Consider the following 18,336-nt stretch of genomic DNA (forward strand, 5'->3'; position numbering starts at 1 on the left):
CATGATTTCCCATTACTTATTATCATCCTTTTCATTTCAGCTTGAGGAAGTCCCTTTAATGTGTAAGGCTCAACTATTACCGGTGATAAAGTCCTTCAGCTTTTACTTGTCTGAAAACTATCTTCCCTTCCAATTTGAAAGGCAGCTTTCAGAGACTAAGGACTCTGAAAAACAATCTGAGGGTTTTGAAGGGACAGGGGGTGGGGGTACCAGGTGGTGGGTATTATAGAGGGCACGGATTGCATGGGGCACTGGGTGTGGTGCAAAAATAATGAATACTGTTATGCTGAAAATAAAAAATAGAGAAAATAAATAAAATATTAAAAAAAAAGAAAGGCAGCTTTGTTGGGTTGTTGAATGTTCATGGTTGGCAGGGTTTTTTTTTTTTTTTTCCCTTTCTCTTCTTTCTTCCCTTCCTTCTGCACTTTGAATATATATTCAATATATATTGAATAGGGGGGCCTGGGTGGCTCAGTGGGTTAAAGCATCTGCCTTTGGCTCAGGTCATGATCCCAGGGTCCTGGGATCGAGCCCCACATCAGGCTCTCTGCTCAGTGGGGAGCCTTCTTCCCCCTCTCTCTCTTTGCCTGCCTCTCTGCCTACTTCTGATGTCTCTATGTCAAATAAATAAAATAAAATCATATATATATAATATATTTTTGCATATATGTATATTTTGCAATATATATTTTGCAAAGTCTCTGCTAAAAAATTTTCTGATAGTCTTATGGAGGTTCCATTATAGATAACAAGTTCTTTTTCTTACTGTTTTAAGATTCTCTCCATCCCTCTTCCCTCCCCAAAACTCAACTACTGTTAGACATACTTTAAACAAGTGTTAGTCTAGGGACACCTAGCTGGCTCCATCAGTTAAGTGTCTGCCTTTGGTTCTGGTCATGATCCCAGAGTCCTGCATCTGGCTCCCCATTCAGTGGGGTGTCTGCCTCTCCCTCTGAACCTCCCCCTTCTTGTGCTCTCTCTCTGATTCTGTTTCTCACACACATACACACTCTCAAATAAATCAATAAAATCTTTAAAGGAAATAAACTAGTGTTAGTCTCGTAAGAATATCATTACATCATTAATTCAGGTATCAATTAACTTGCAGTATATGATAAAGTTTTTGGAATTGGGCTAAACAATTCTATAATGGAGACCTCACAGAGGGTTTTGTGCTGCAAAAGAGGACAGCTGGCAAAGCACTGATGTGGGAATGAAGTCAGAACGGATCGAACTCTTGACTGCCAACTATACATTGTGTGTCCTTAGACAAGTTACTTAATTTTGGGGGGCTTTGGTTTTCTGACCTGAAAACAGTAATAGTCCCTAACTCAGAGAATTATTTAAACAGTCAAATGGTATCACTTGCTGCAATTTTAGTAGTATTAACATCTCCTTTTATATGCAGATCCCAAATGTCCTACCTTTTCAGAGTGAAGTCTCTCATTTTAATTCTTGGGACTATGCAAGGCGCCTTTCTATATCGAAGAGCTCAGAACCCTGAAGTGAACATGAACATTGTAAGTTGCAAGGAAATAAATGCTAAGCAGCTGAAATAACACAGGGGATGCTACTCTTTAATTGAGGAGGGCGGGCTTTTATTTTAATAGAGCTGCAGTCAAATAAATATCCCTGTATTCATATATTTTGATATGGGTCAATGAATAGTCCCCATTTACTGTTCTGTGGCTCCAGTTTCCCCTTCACCCTTACTTTGTCCCTGGGTGAAAATATATATACCGGCATTTAAATACCTTTGTGGAAGACTTATAAATTCTTTTTTGTATACATGCAAATTCCAGATATAAGCTTAGCTATAATCATAGGCATGCAACATTTATGGATAAACATAAATTTTAAAATTGTATATGGCTGAGCAGGTAAACGTTTGAGTGATTAGTAGTTAGGCAAAAAGTAATATATAAGAATGATGTTTATAGATGTTCTAAAATATCTATTACTGAATGAATCAGTGAACTAGTGAAAAAAAAAATAGTCCTGAGATTGAGAGACTGACTATACAAGGTCCATTATTACATTAACAGCTTAGGTTATTATCAGGTTCCATTAACTGACCAGAAATTGTATCCTAAAAGCCTTCCTTTTTCTTTATCTAGAGCCAAATTATTTCTTATTGGCACTACCCAGATGAAGTGTATGATATTGTAACTGAAGATGGTTACATCCTTGGCCTTTATAGAATTCCTTATGGGAAGACAAACAGAGACAGTTCAGGTAATATTCAATTCAGAGCAGCTTGGTGACTGTCTCGGCCCTAAGTGACTGTCAGACAAGGAAAAGACTTAAAGATGAAGTGCATAGTAAACTTCTCACCCATGTCTCTACATGCCCCCAGAAGAGAACCTGATGCTCCCCTGGCTTCTTGTTCATAAGATGGTTTTAGAGTGTGATGGAAACTAAGCTGTTCCAAATGTTCTTTGTGGGTCCCTTTACTCATTTCTGTTGATTCTTTCCAATCTCTTTGTTTCATGAAGGGTTAGAAATGGTAACATGGTAACACAGGTTTGGAAAATGGCTTGTAAAAATGTTCTTCCTGTCTCCTCTAATAATAGCAAAGAGATGAGTTTGGTCCTGGTTCTTTACCCCAACAATAGGCACATCACTATCTGCAAGTGTGGTGAAAAAGATAAAGCACTCGAATTTGTTGCTAGGGTTATAATCCTATATCTGTCACTTACTAGAAAAATATGCAGTAGATTACTTTTGCTTATTCATCTAATTGTTCAAACAAAAGCCAACTTTTTTTTTAGTTTTCTCTTTAGATATTTCTCCTTGAAAAATATGTTTCTCATATTATAAAATGCCCTCTCAAGTTTTAAGCAGTAAAGTATATTTCAGGAAAGATACTGACTTGAAACAACCTCAATCAATGTAATTTTGGATTCTTATAAAGGTCAGAACTACCAGACAGAAAATGTTAACATAGACTTAACATAATTATAGTAATCATTTTTCAGGGTCTGACCTAATTTTGTGAATACTGTAATAAAATATTGAGGGTAATTTAAAAATACAGTAAGTGCTTTTGAGTTGTCTAGAAGCAGTGCCAGAGACAGGGAGTCAGGAGCACGTGATTTATTGCTGGTCTACCATCAGGAGAAGGTCATGTGGAAATCCAGAAGGGCAAGGAAAGGAGCTAGGGAAGGGTGTGGCTCAGCTAAGTCCCACTGGAGTCTGATCTCAGGGGAGCTTATGGATCCAGGAACTGCATCGTGGAAGCTGTCCAGCCTTGAAGTTAAGGAGTTAGCCTCTTGCATTGCCACAGCAGTTAGTTATTTCTTAAGGCTACTTTTATTGGTGTAGTCTCCTAGGTAAGGCAACTGCCATTTGCCCTGGGGGATAGAGGGGCAATAATGAGCACTTAGAAAGCAACACCTACAACATCTGGGAGGTCCACCTACTTTGGAAAGGAAGTCTGGGTGAACACCAAAATAACAGAGAGTGCACCTCTTACATTACACAGATCCTTTTGTTTTTCACATTAAGCTTATTTCATCCAGGTACAGGTTTTCCAGGGTATGGGCAGGTCAGAATTTCTGTGGAAACTTATAAGAAGAAGGTGAGTGGAACAAAGTATGACATCTGCCATTGCCACTGATCCTAATGCCATGGCTGTCACTTGTGAATTCCCACCTGTACTACCCACTGTAGATTCCCCTCCCTCTCAGCTGTGTCTCCTGATGTGGCAAGCCAAGCCCTTATCCTGAAGGGTTACTGTGCCTGTAACAGGTCATAGTTGCAGTACTTGTACTTTTTTAGGGAAAGCAAGGCAACAGAGTAACAAAAGATGTCCCACTGAATCTCTTGAACATCAAGTATGTTTTTCCATCCTCATTCTGTATCAGAATCTCTACCTCGTCATGATGATCAAGGGCAATGACTCCTGCCAATATAGTAATTCCTTTCTTTGCCACTGCTGCCCTCTAGTCTTCTATCATGAGGAGCCCAAAGTCATAGCCTTCAAGCAGTCATGGCTTTATTATTAGGATGTTTACTGTGTGAACTAGTGGACATGTCTTCTGTATTGGGACCAGGGCCTCTGGATCTATAAGAGCCTTAAATTGTGAGGACAGAAAGGACAAACTCCCAAGTGAGTTACTGTATGACAGTGAGTAAGACCATTCTTAATCCTACCCCTTTTTTCTTAGACTCCGTGTTCTACTGATTAGAGGAAGCAGCAATATATTCAGTCATTTGTTTAAGGTATCGAATGAGTCCTTAAGGACAGGACCCATAGATACAGGATGTCATCTCGCAGCTGGCATCTCTACTGGCTGGTGATTTCATTGCTTGGTTGGGCTAGCAGCCTCTTGATGGTGGTTATGGTCTCAGACCAGTGGCCTTCCAAGGCCATAATACTGAGGAATGCACCTTCTTTGACCTGCAGTGATTCCCTTTATTTGAGGTATGTCATGAGGGGTTCCATATTTGTAGATCAGACGCTCCATGAACTCTTGAATAATAGTGCTGGCTGCTGTGGTCCTATGTGGAAAGAAAGGCAAATCATAGCCAAAATATATATCAATACCAGTCATAGTGGGTTGTTGACCTTTCCAGAAGAGAATAGGTCTGATGTCCCCCAACTAGTCTCCAAGTGGCTGGTTTGATCTCCTTGAGGGGATGGTACCCTGTGAGACCTCTGTTGCAGGCAGGTCAGACATACTTCCCTAGCAGTAGCCTTGGTGAGGCACCTACGCTGTGGGGCCCAAGTTAACCTACATTACTCTCACCCTGACTACTTCTTTCATGAGCCCACTGCACAGCACTGGAGTGGCTAAGACCAGTGTCTGGCTGACATCTACTGTAATATGCTATTTAAAATGTATATTATGGAAGTGTGAGTGGCTCAGTTAAATGTCCAACTCTTGTTTTTGGCTCAGGTCATGATCTCAGGGTGGTGAGCTCAAGGTCTATGTTGGGCTCCGTGCTCAATGTGGAGTCTACTTGAGATTCTCTTTCTCCCTCCCCCTCTGCCCCTACCCCTGCTCTCTCTCTCTCTCTCTCTCTCTCTCTAAAATAAAAATAAAATAAAATGTATATGAGTACTCACATGACTATTAGCTATGTGAATGTTCTAATCTTTAAAGTTTATATATTTAAGTGAGACATGACCTAATGATATACTTGGTCATTTGAAAAAAAATTCTTTGTAAGCTTTGCTAAGTTTGCAACTTTGTAAACTTTGCTAAACAACTCTGACATACAATGGGATTAAACATGAAAAATTTACCATATTTATACAATATAAAATTTAAAAATATATTTTTAAAACTTCAAACTGTCATGTGTTAAAAGATTTAATTTCAGATAAGATATTTATACAGATACTACAACATTTAAGAAGAAATTCTCTGGATTTTTTTTTCTAGCTCAGAGGTTTGTTGTCTACTTGCAACATGGTTTGTTTACACCTGCCAGCAGCTGGATCTCCAATCTGCCCAAAAACAGCCTCGGCTTCATTCCAGCAGATGCTGGTTAAGACGTGTGGATGGGGAACAGCAGGGGACCACCTGGTCCAGGAAACACAAATACCTGGAGACAAATTCCAAAGAATTCTGGGCCTTCAGGTACAAATAACATCAAGTAATGTTTCATTTTATTTTATGAGTGTGTCAAATATTTTGTCTTGTGTTTGAATGAAATAAAGTAGAACAGAAGTGTCTTTTCTCAATCAGGTCTTGTAACAGACCATCACAATTTATGTCAGTTTTTGCTTGAAAATGAAAGAATGCTTGCTTGACCTTAAGTGTGTTTCTCGTTTGTCAGTAGTAACCTTTATTGGCTAACCCCACCCTTTCCATTGTTTTGCTCCTTAACCTATATATTTACTTTATCTTCCTGTATGTAAAATAAACAGCCTCTTTATAAGACTATCTTGGGGCTACTTTATTCCCTGACTTTGTGTTCTCATGGAAGTCTTTATTAAGTAGATATATTACATCACATAACTTCTTTTTTAAGAAATATTTATTTATTTGAGAGAGAGCTGGAGAGAAAGTGCATGCACATGCACGAGTGGGGAGGAGCCTAGGAGAAGTAAGAGAGAAGCTCAAACAGACTTCACACTGAGTGCAGAGCCAGACACAGGGCTCGAACCTCACCACCCTGAGACCACAACCTGAGCTGAAATCAAGAGTCAGATGCTCAACCAGTTGAGCCACCCAAGGGCCCTAAAATTCTTCCTTTTTTTTAAACATCTTTTTTTTTTTTTTAAGGTTTGATATATTTATTTGACAGACAAAGATCACAAGTAGGCAAAGAAGCAGGCAGAGAGAGAGGGGGAAGCAGGCTCCCTGCTGAGCAGAAAGCTTGATGTGGGACTCCCATCCCAGGACTCTGGGAACATGACCTGAGCTGAAAGCAGACGCTTTAACCCTCTGAGCCACCCAGGTGCCCCACCCCATAACTTCTTGATAATACCCAAAGAGAGTGGAAAATTGTTTGCCTTCACTTACCTGTTCATTATCTTCAAGGGTTAGCATCACATTCTGGAAGCAAGGGGATGTCAACTTCCCTTTTTCTTTTGTAGTTTTGACGAGATGGCAAAATACAACCTCCCAGCCTCCATCAGCTTCATCGTGAAACACACGGGACAAGAGGAAATATTTTATATAGGCCATTCCCAGGGCACCACTATTGGTACGGCCAGAAGGATTGTGGCTCATAGTATGCAATGTCTTTTGTAGGGTTTGCAGACATACCTCCTAAGGATGTGGGCAAGCTCCCAGAGCTACAAGTGACACAAAACAGAGCACCGGGAAGAAGACCCACAGCCTGGCCCTGGACACTTACCCTCTTCCTCCTTCTACCTTGTCTTCTCCAGTCACGAAGAATTCATGTAATAACAGGTTGTCTTTGTTCCCAAGCGTTCAGAAGTTGGATATCCATCTTGGGATCAAAGTGAGATCATAACTACTCCTTGTTCCACAAATAGAAATTTCATACTTATAATTGTCATTTAAGTGTGGCAAAGGACCTCATGAGGAGGGGATGAGAGAAGGCCATTAATGCTTACGCATTTAGGACAGATTAAACTTTAGACATGCACAAAGATGAGCCTAAGCCTTCATATGTTTAAAGAGACTAAAAAATAACTTCTTTTAGCTCACAGCAACAATGCTTCCATCTAATGTGTAATAGTTTCACTTTCAGAGGATAATTCTCTAAAACCCAACATCATTCTCTTACATGATGTGGTAAACTTTCTTACTCCCACTCTTTCTACTGGGGAAGTTACAAAGCCTACTTGATAATAGAAACCAGTATTCACTGAGTCTTTTCTAGGCTGAAAAATGATCATTTTCTTATAGGAATAAGATACACCCTGCTTTAAAAGAGTATGTTGAAGAACAATCTAATCCGATTTTCCACAGATATTTTCTCTGACATTTATTAATCATGTGTGTGAGTTGTACTCTGGATTTTCCAGCTATCTGGAACCAGGAATCTTGGAAAATTATTAAGAAAGAAGTGAATATGTGCTAGAATTTACTGACTTCTAATATGTTATATGATTCTCTGATTGTGTGCCTTCTTAGAACTCAGAAAACAGAAAAGCTATAAAAATAAAAAAGATGTGCAAGAATGTAGCTTGATAAGATGTTATAAAAGGGAAAACTATTTGTCATATTAATGACTCTAAACTAACAATAAAATATAAACTAGTATCCTCTGCACAATAAGGCAAGGGTGTTTTAAAATATATTAAAAATAAATATGAAAACAATTTGACATGTATTGGATCTGTCACCTAAAGTGTAAGATTCAAATATCCGAAATTCTCACATTGCCAGTTATAGAAATCTTCAATATTGTTTCTGATTTCTCAACTATGGTGTTACAAGACTCTTTTATTGTTGATTTACCATTGTTTATGGTCTAGACATTGTTTTTAATATTAATCATCAGTATGATGTTTTATTGATATGTAGATCTCATACTGGGTGACTGAGAAATGTTTGATAAGGGAATTGAGAAATGAATGAGTCAATTAGTGGTCATAACATATTGAATTTACTCTCACTTGCCATGATATCATTTCTTACATGCCAGTAATGGCGTAAGAATAGTTAATTTCTGTCTTGTTTTCTCAGCGTTCATAACATTTTCCACAATACCACAGATAGCTGAAAGAATCAAAATTTTTTTTTTACCTTAGCTCCAGTTTTTTCCATCAAATACTCAAAGAGACCTTTAATTAAATTGGCATACAAATGGATGTCAGTGTTAAAGGTATGTTATTCCTTTACATAGCTGATAATACAAAATGACAATGATTCTGTCATTTCAAAATAAAAGGTCTTGACTATGTTTGCATGAATTTAATTTTTTGGTTTCAGTGACACTGGATACCTTCTTTTGTTTTTACAAATGAATAAGATTTTATTTATAATAGCTTTGGACTTCTCATTTTGAAGGAAAATCCAGTAGTCAGCTTATCTCTATCTCCTGCTTCCAAGTTTTGCCCTTAATTTGAATGCATTTCTTTTAGGGCGCCTGGGTGGCTCAGTGGGTTAAAGCCTCTGCCTTCAGCTCAGGTCATGATCCCAGGGTCCTGGGATCAAGCCTTACATTGGGCTCTCTGCTCAGTGGGGACCCTGCTTCCTCCTCTCTCTGCCTGCTTCTCTGCCTACTTGTGATCTCTGTCTGTCAAATGAATAAATAAAATCTTTAAAAAAATAAATAAATGTATTTCTTTTAAAGGTTTTAATTTCTTATTTGAAAGAGAGAGAGAGAGAGAGAGAGAGAACACAAGGGCAAGGGAGGCCGGGTAGGGCAGAGAGAGGGACAAGCAGACTGCTCTGAGCATGGACCCAACATGGGACTCCATCTCATATCCTGAGCCAAAATCAAGAGTCATCCACTTAACCAACTGAGCCACCCAGGCACCTCTCTCATTTAAATATTTTGAACTAATAATGTGAGACAGTGCATTTCATTATAAATATAATGATCACATTGGACCATTCCTTGAATAATTATTTTGGTCTTCCAAATATGAGTAAAGTAAACTTGTCTTACAGGCTTTTTTTGGCAACAAAGACTTCCTACCTAATACCTCATTCAAAAGATTTGTTGGTTCAAAGCTGTGTCCACTGAAGAATATTGGTAAGATTTGCCACGATATCTTGCTTATGATAAATGGTTATGACCAGGAGAACTTATATATGGTGAAAACAAATTGAATTTGAAATGCACTTTGTCCATTTTTAGAAAGCAGCTCTTAATAGTACTTTATGCCTTACATGTCATTGTATGATTCATCCACGTGTACTGATAGAGTCTTCGCCTTCCTGGTTTGGGGACTACATCAACATTCTGAAACTAATCAGCGTGAGCATGCTGGGATTATTTTGCATTCTGATTTGTCTTGCTCTCCATACGGAACAGAGAGCAGGTGCTGTGCTGAGTCTTTTAATTGGCCTTTACTATTGGGTGTTAGTTTCCTGAAGTTTCTTGTATTTAAGTTCTCTACTATCACTTAATTAAAAAAAAAAGATTTTATTTATTTATTTGACAGAGAGAGATCACAAGTAGGCAGAGAGGCAAACAGAGAGAGAGAGAGGAGGAAGAAGGCTCCCTGCCGAGCAGTGATCCCGATGCAGTACTCGATCCCAGGACCCTGAGATCATGACCTGAGCTGAAGACAGAGGCTTAACCCATCTTCTATCTCTTTTTTTTTTTTTTAACAACTTCTGCTCTTATGTCTTGGTTCCTAACACTCCTTCCCTTTCTTATTGACCCTTTTGTAATTGGCATTTGTGCCTGCTAATTACCTTACCAGCTTCAGGCATTCATCAAAGTTCCTGGAGTGGGACACCGTTTAGGGGCTCAAGCTACTATTCCCAAAGCCGTACAGTTTGTGTATAGATGCTATTACAGATGTACTCATTCATTCTAAGACTTTTTAAGCACATTAAATAAAAAAAAAATGGATTTAGCAGAAGCAGTTGTGGCATTCAGACTACTGGTTGGTTCCTGCACCTGTACCATTTAATAATTTACCAGCAAGAATCAATTTATTCAGTCAAAGAAAGAGAAGTTGTCAAGATGTCCATTCTTACCAATTTAGTCTGTGGATTCAAGGCAACCAAAATCCCTGCAAGCTAATTTAAGGACATTGACAAATGACTTTTAACGTTTATGGAGGGAAGCAAAACCTGGAGTACCCAACACAGAATTGAAGAGAAAGAGTAAAGTTGGAGGACTGGTACTGTTGAACGTTAAGACTTAGTCTTCAACTACAGTAATCTAGACAGCGTGGAATTAATGAAAGAAACAAGAAGATCAGTGTAGCAGAATACCGAGTGCAGACACAGAGTCTCATGAACACCATCAACAGATCTTTGACAAAGGAGAAAGGCAGTGCACTAGAAAAACCATAGTCTATTCAACAAATAGTGTTGGGACAACTGGATGTCTACATACAAATCAATAAAATAACCTTCACAAAGTTAACTCAGATTTGGATCATAGACCTAAATGTGAAATGTAAGACTCTCAAACTCCTAGAAGGTCACATCAGGAAAAACCTAGATGATCTTGGATATGGCAAGGACCACCAGGTTGTACTTTTTGTTTGTTATAATTGATGAACCTACATGGACACATCATAAGTACCCCAAATCCATAGTTTACAGCGTGGTTCACTCTGGTGTTCTACATTCTGTGAGTTCTAACAAATGTATAATGACATAGACCTACCATTACAGTATCATGTAGGATATTTTCACTGCCCTAGAAATCCTCTGTGCTTTGTCTACTCATCCATCCCCTCTTAAATCCTGGAAACCACTGATACTACTGATTTTTTCACTGCCTGCCACAGTTTTGCCTTTTCCAGAATGTCATGTAGTTAGAATCATAGTTTGTAGCCCTCTCAGATTGCCTTCATCCATTTAGTAGCAAACATTCAAGGTTCCTCCATGTCTTTTCCTGGCTTGGTATCTCATTTATTTTTAGTGTTGAAAAAAATATTTTATTGTCAGGATGTATCACTGCGTATCTATCCACCTACTAAAGGACATTATGGTTCAAGTTTTGACAATTATGAATAAAGATGCTATCAAGATCAATGTGAAGATTTTGTGTGAACACGAGTCTTTACCCCCTTTGGATAAATACCAAGGAGTGCAATTTCTGGATCATGTGACAAGGATTCCTATTGTTTTATAAGAGACCACTAAACTGTTTTTCCAAAGGGGTTGTACTATTGTGCATTTCCACCAGCAGTGAATGAGAGTTCCTGTGACTTTTTCCTCACCAGCACTTGGTGCTGTCAATGTTTCAGACTTTTGTCATTTTCATAGGTGTGTAGTGGTATTTCATTGTTCTTTTAAATTGCATTTCCCTGATGGTGTATTATGCAGAGCATCTTTTCATGGTCATTTGCTATCTGTACATCTATTCGATGAGCTGTCTGTTAAGGACTTTGCCCCATTTTTAAATCAGGTTATTTTCTCATTGTTGAGTTTGAAGAGTTCTTTGTACATTTTGGATAACACCTTCATAGATATGTCTTTTGCAAATATTTTCTTCCAGTCTGTGCCCTGTCTTCTAATTCTTTGTCTTTTGCAAAGTGGACGTTTTTGACTCAGAAGTTCAGCTTGTCGGTTATTTCTTTCATAGTTTGTGCCTTTGGTGTTTTATCTACAAAGCCATCACTAGACCCAAAGTCAACTAGATTTTCTCTACTAGGTCATCTTCTAGGAGTTTCATAGTTTTGAGTTTGATATTTAGATCTGTGTTCTATTTTGAGTTAACTATTGCAAAAAATGTGAGGTCTGTGCCTCAATTCTTTTTGTTTTTTTCTTCTTCTTTTCCATGTCATTGTCTAGTTGTTCCAGGACCATTTGTTGAAGATACCATTGTTTCTCAATTGTATTGCCTTTTCTCTTTTTCAAAGATCTGTTGACTATATAGGGGATCTATTTTGGGGCCCTCTTTCCATTCTATGGATGTTTGTCTATTCTTCCACCAGTACCCCACTTCTTGATTACTGTAGGTTGATAGTACATCTTGAAGTTGTGTATGTCCATCCTCCAAATTTGTTCCTCCCTTACAATACTGTATTACTGTATTGGCTGTCCTGGGTCTTCCGTTTCTCCATCTGAGAAACAGTTTGTTGATATCCTTAAGAGAACTTGCTGAGATTTTGATAGGACTACATTGACGTTGTAAGTCTTGCTCACTGACTAAGGTTTCCAGGGACATTGTAGTTAATTCAAACCTTGATGACAGGCTAACATGAAAGCTGCTGCATTTCTGATTGTTTCACTGGGAGTTGTGTAGCATTTCAGGAGTCCAGTTCATCATGGAAAGGGTTTCATTTTAAATCTCCTAATTGTCCTTGGCAGGCTCTGGGCTGATTTTTTGTTTGTTTGTTTTCCTCAACTAGCTTAGTTCTCACAATAAAACTTCAGATTCCCTTGGATTGGCAAATAACTTGAAGAAAAAACTGGCTTTAGTACTTTGCTTTTTTGAGGGTTTTTTTGTTTCCCTTTTCCATTTCTCCTGTTAATTTCTATCTTTTCAGTCCTTTGTGCTCACAAAAGGGGTCCGTGTGTGTGAGTCCTAACAGTTTAGATTGTTTTCAGTATGGGATGACAGACTACGTAACTCAGAAATCCAATAATACCTTCTATGTTAATGTAAAATTACATATTTAGTAAGTACATTTATGTACTTAATTAAAATATAATTTTATATTTTATTTATATTATTTGCTTAAAAATACTTTAAATTGTATTAAAATTATTTAGTGTAGTAAATATCAAAAGTTACACTTTCTCTGGGTGGACCAAGTATAAAAATAATTTTTTAACCCCTCAGAGTGTTGTGGATGTGTATTTGTCACATAACCCAGCAGGGACATCTGTTCAAAATATGCTACACTGGACTCAGGTATAACTTTTCAAGTGCTTTTTAGTACAATTTTATTTATACTACTCGTGGTTTACCCCATCATTCTGAGAATCATGCCATTGTCATAGGATGATAAATTTAGAAGGATAAAATGTAACTATTACCTATTTATGTAATTCTTCATGGTTTCTAATATGTTAGTATCATAATCTATTAGGTCTTCTAACCCTAAGCAATAATTAGAGCAATATACCTATTTTCTATTTTACAAATGAGAAAATGTTAATTTGGAATAGTAGACTAGGAATCATTGAGGCCATGTTTATCATTTGACTTGCCCAAATATTCAGAGCTATTCCTTCAAAAACACCTAAGACTAATAATAATAATAACAATAACAATAAAATTTTAAAAACCTAAGACTAAAACACAGGTATCCCAATGCCTAGTCTCTCACTAGACTTCATTCTCTCCTCTGTTCAATTGTGAACTTCATAAGGCCCTTGAGCAAGTTTTATTCACTTCTATATATGCAAGGCCAAGAGTTCTGGGCAAACAACAGGTACTCAAGAATATATGTTGCATGAATATTAATGAAGAAAAATCCAGTGTGAATATCATCTTACAGTTGAGAGCCAGGATAAAATCTTAGAAGAAACAGTATACTTGAGATCAAAATATCAGGCACTGAATCTTTTCTCTGAAACTTATGGCTAGTGAGACACTCAGCAAGCTCACTTACTCCTTATGAAGTCAGTTTCCTTAATTTTAAAAATGGAGTTAATAATAATGCTCTGACTTAACTAACAAAAATATTATGACAGTTCAACAGGGTGATGATCAAGAGTGTTGTTTAAATTTAATGAACACTAATGAACTCAAGTATCATTGAGATTTTGGGAAGGACTTTCTCATTTAACATGTCTAAATCTACTAAGTGATTGTTTTGAGGTAAATTATTAAAAATCTTTAACTTATATTTAGATTTAGTTCATTCCTGGTGATAACTAGACCAGGAAAGTCTAGGTAACCTTTGCAACTATTCATCTATGGAAACAATATTTATTGAGTACCTACTATGTGCCCTGTACCATTCTATGCTCAGGTACACATCAAAGAACAAAGTAAATATTCCTGTCCTCCTTAAGCTGACATTCTAGCAGATATATATACAGACATTACGCATAGCAAATAAGTAAATTATTAAAACTTTAGAAGGGAATAAAAGCTATGGAAAAATAAAGGGGAAAAAGCAAGATAAAGAGATTAGACACAGTGGGTAGTGGGTTGTGTCTTTGAACAGAGAGGTTAGGCAAGCCTCAATGAGATGGTGACATTCGAGATTTAGAGAAGCCGAGAAAGTTAGCAATGTGAACAACCTGGAGGAAGAGCATTCCAGACAGAGAGAATAACCAATGCAAAGCCCTTTAGTTAGGAGCATTTCTGAAAGGCATGGCTAAAAGGTCAGTGTGGCTGATGTCAGCAATTAAGGGAGAAAGAAGTAGGGAAAGGGGAGCAGAAATGTACTAGAGCCAGAAAGGAACAAGTACTCCATTGGGAGGACTTTGGCTTTCTAGCTAAGTGAGCAGCCACTTCAGGTTTTTGAGCATGGAGCGGACATGATATGACCTACATTTTTAAAGGAATGCTTAGGGGACACCTCACTGGATCAGTCAACAGAGCATGTGATGCTCGATCTCGGGGTCATGAGTTCAAGCACCATGTTAGGGGTAAAGTTTACTTGGGGGGGGAGAATAAGAATACTTTGGGTGCCATGTTGGGTAGATCAAAGTGGAAACAATGAGAAATTTCAGAGACCACAATAATCGAGATTGATGATGGCCTGCACAGATGTGTTTCCAGGAAGGGTGGCGAAGAGGGTTGGGTTCTGAGTGTACATGTGTATTGTAAACATAAAGACATTTAATATGGATTCTGTGGAAGGAGAGAGGGAAGAGTCTTGGACGATTCCAGACTTTCTGGCCTAAGCAAGGAAAATATGCAATTGCCATTAAAGGAGATAGGGACATTTGGTGGCAGTGCAGCTTTGAGGGACAGAGAAGATGTTCACATTTGGAGATGTTAAGTGTGAGGCATCCCAGTGTTTAACTTGAATAGCAGTTGTGTATAGGAGTCCCGTATTTAGAAGAGACTTACAGAAGAGGATAAACATTTTAAGTATGGACACCACTGAAAACCAAGAAACTGGATGAGAACACACACAGAGTGAATACAGATGGGGAGAAGAGGAGCACGGTTATGCTGAGACATGGAAGGATTCAAAGGTCATGAAGTGGGAGTTGGATGGATACAGCAAAGAAACCAAAAAGGAGCTGGGAGTGAAAAATGAAAATCAAGAAATGACGGTATTAGACAAACCATAAGAGACTCTTAATGTCACAAAACAAACTGAGTGTGAATGGGGGAGGGGCGTTAGGGAGAAAGGGAGTGGGGATATGGACATTGGGGAGGGTATGTGATATGGTGAGTGCTGTGCAGTGTCTAAACCTAGCGATTCACAGACCTGTACCCCTGAGGCTAATAATACGTTATATGTTTATTAAAAATTTTTAAAAATTATTTAAAGAAATGAAATGACAGTATTCCAGAAACTAAGTGGAAAAAAGCTCTAGGATAGAAATGAACAGCTGAATCCAATGGCATCATGGGTAATGTGAGGAAATTCCTCAGAATCGACAAGTTTTACAAATGCTAAGATCATGAATAATCTCAGCTGGTTTTGTGGAATGAAAGAACTGCAGGGTAAGAAGTGTTGTTGGGGGAAAATCAGGTTGTCCGGAGAGCAGGAGGGTAAAGGAACCCATCATAGATGGGTTTTAAGATATATCTAATGATGGAATTCCAGATGGCAGAGAGAGTTTTAGAAGTTGGGAGGAGTTAGGAGAAGATAAAATGGTGGGTGCATGGAGACCTGTCAGGGTTAGAGTCCCCAAGAAGATCTGGAAGCTGAGAGTCTAAAACTTCCTGCAATGAAAACATTATCAGGGGGAGAAAAGGATATGATCAGATTAGACCTAAGAGGCTCACAGCAGGTGGTGGTGGTGGTGAGGCTACAGTTATGAAACGTGGAGCAAGGGGTGGCTTCTGGAACATGCTGTTGAGAGCTATTGTTTGAAGCAAGAATGTTTAGGGACGTGTCATTTCAGTGCTATTTCACCTAGCACTAGACACTTTTTTTTAAAGATTTTTTTAAAGATATATTTATATTTATGTATATTTTTAAGAGATATTTATTTATTTTAGAGAGAGAGTATGAGCACAGGGAGGAGCAGAGGAAGAAGGAGAGGGAGAATCTTCAAGCAGACTCCCTACTGTGTGCGGAGCCCAACACAGGGCTCAATCCCACAACCCTGAGATCATGACCTGAGCTGAAGCCAAGAGTTAGACACTTGACAGACTGAGCCATGTAGGTGCCCGTAGACACTCACTTTTGTCCTCTGTGGATGGAGCTGAGGCTTTCCGGGGAGGGATGATGAGCACACAGGCTCCTGTTAACAAGGTAAAAGGCCTTGGGGGAATGTGCATTTATATGAAACTGATAGAATTGCGTTCCATAGATGCCCCTGCCCCTCACCACCTCTCCTCTTCCATTTCTTGCCCTTTTCAAAGGAAGGGAGAAGTGAAGACGTTTCCCTGCGCATTTATATTCCAATAGGCCAAATACAGAGGGACAGTATATGAAATTCACACCTCACTTTACCAGCTGCACTGTAAAAAACAGAAGAGTATAATCTTGCTTTAAATTTTTTTTTTCTTTCAGGTTTTTCATTCTAGTCACTTGAGAGTTTTTGATTGGGGCAGTCCTGCTCTAAACTTAGTTCATTTTAATCAGGTACACAATTATGCATAACCTAAAAACTATCTCCTGGGTCAGTTCAGAGGAGGTGGCTACAGAGAAGGGCTCATGTAAAGCCCGAGAGGATAATAACAGTGAGAAGGACCAGCAGGCAAAGGCTGCCATGATTTGGCTCCATATTCTCACATCCAATGGGGGCTTTTCTAGATTTTAGATTTTCTAGATTTTCTAGATTTTAACAACAAATACCTCAGTTAAGCCTGGAGAAGTTTGACAGGCTGTAGAGTAATTCATCTTCCCTCAGGAGAAAAAATATTGTGTGTATAATACATGTAGCTCCGTGGTTAGTTAAATAAGAAATGAAAGGCATAATATGATTCTTGACCCTAAAAGCTCTTGATTGTATTTGGGAAAATAAGACAAACCTGTAATTATGAGGAAAAGACAAAGTTAATGAGAAGATGGTAATATTGTTTGAAGAAGATGACAGAAATCTTGAGGTATTAGAACCCAAGTCTGCCATCTTCAAAATTATTTTTTCCCATTATCCTCTTCTGCCTTAGCTAAACTTCATGCCCAATGTGGTTTGCTTGTGTAAAACTCTGAAGTAAAATGGAAAGATTAAAATCAATAAAATCAGACTTGCTCCCCCCTCCAATATTTACCATTTATTGATAGATACATTGGCAGCTACACAGCTACAAAAAATTTTTTTTAAGATTTTATTTATTTAATAGAGGGAGACACTGTGAGAGAGGGAACATAAGCAGGGGGGGTGGGAGAGAGAGAAGCAGGCTTCCCACTGAGCTGGGAGCCCAATGTGGGGCTCCATCCCAGGACTCCGGGATCATGACCTGAGCCAAAGGCAGATACCCAACAACTAAGCCACCCAGGCGCCCCAGCTACAGAAAATTTTGATTAAAATAATTTCATGCTTTATAAATAAAACTGAAATTCCTTCTGTGGCATGTTTGAATACCCTTAATTAGAGCAAATTGTCTAGTTTTGATTTGTATCTGATCTATTTCTAAGTAAAAATCATAATAACGATTCTTTCAATATTCCTTGCTTCCATCATAGTAATAATTTTAGATTCAACTTACTTTAAATTTGTATTAATTAATCATTTAAAGAATAGTAAAGAACACCTTCTATGTATCATTTTCTGCAAAAACCCTCTACATTTGGTCTACTTCTCCATTTTACGACGTGAGGAACATGAACGTATGGACAGTGACTTAGAATGGGGGCAATGACTTGTTGGTCAATCCTCAAGATGTGAAAAATCTACTTTCTGAAATTACAAACCCTATCTACCATAAAGCTATTTCTTGCTACAGTCATATAGACTTTTTGTTCCGTTTAGATGTATATCAGCAAGTTTCCCATGAAATCATTGACATTATCCAAGGCAGTCTATAAAGAACTACAGTAGTCTGTGTTGAAGGATCCATTTCTTTTCTCTTAAAAGCCAATCATTATTTTCTTGCTATGTATGGTTTTCCTGTTATTTAAATAAGATCTGGAATTTTTCCCTGTTTTTCTTCACTGCCGCAGGCTTTCCATTCATTAAATCAGTGACATTTGTCATATGAAGGGAAATGGCAGATTCCAACATGGCCCGAAGCAGTATG

At 38.2% G+C, this 18,336-nt stretch overlaps 1 pseudogene; it reads left to right on the plus strand.

Moving 5' to 3' along the window:
- The first annotated feature begins 1,511 nt into the window (after positions 1-1,511).
- LOC132015170 (lipase member J-like) lies at positions 1,512-18,124 on the plus strand (annotated as a pseudogene).
- The last annotated feature ends 212 nt before the right edge of the window (positions 18,125-18,336 follow it).

Source organism: Mustela nigripes, chromosome 4 (assembly GCF_022355385.1).
Source record: "Mustela nigripes isolate SB6536 chromosome 4, MUSNIG.SB6536, whole genome shotgun sequence".
Lineage (NCBI taxonomy): Eukaryota > Metazoa > Chordata > Mammalia > Carnivora > Mustelidae > Mustela > Mustela nigripes.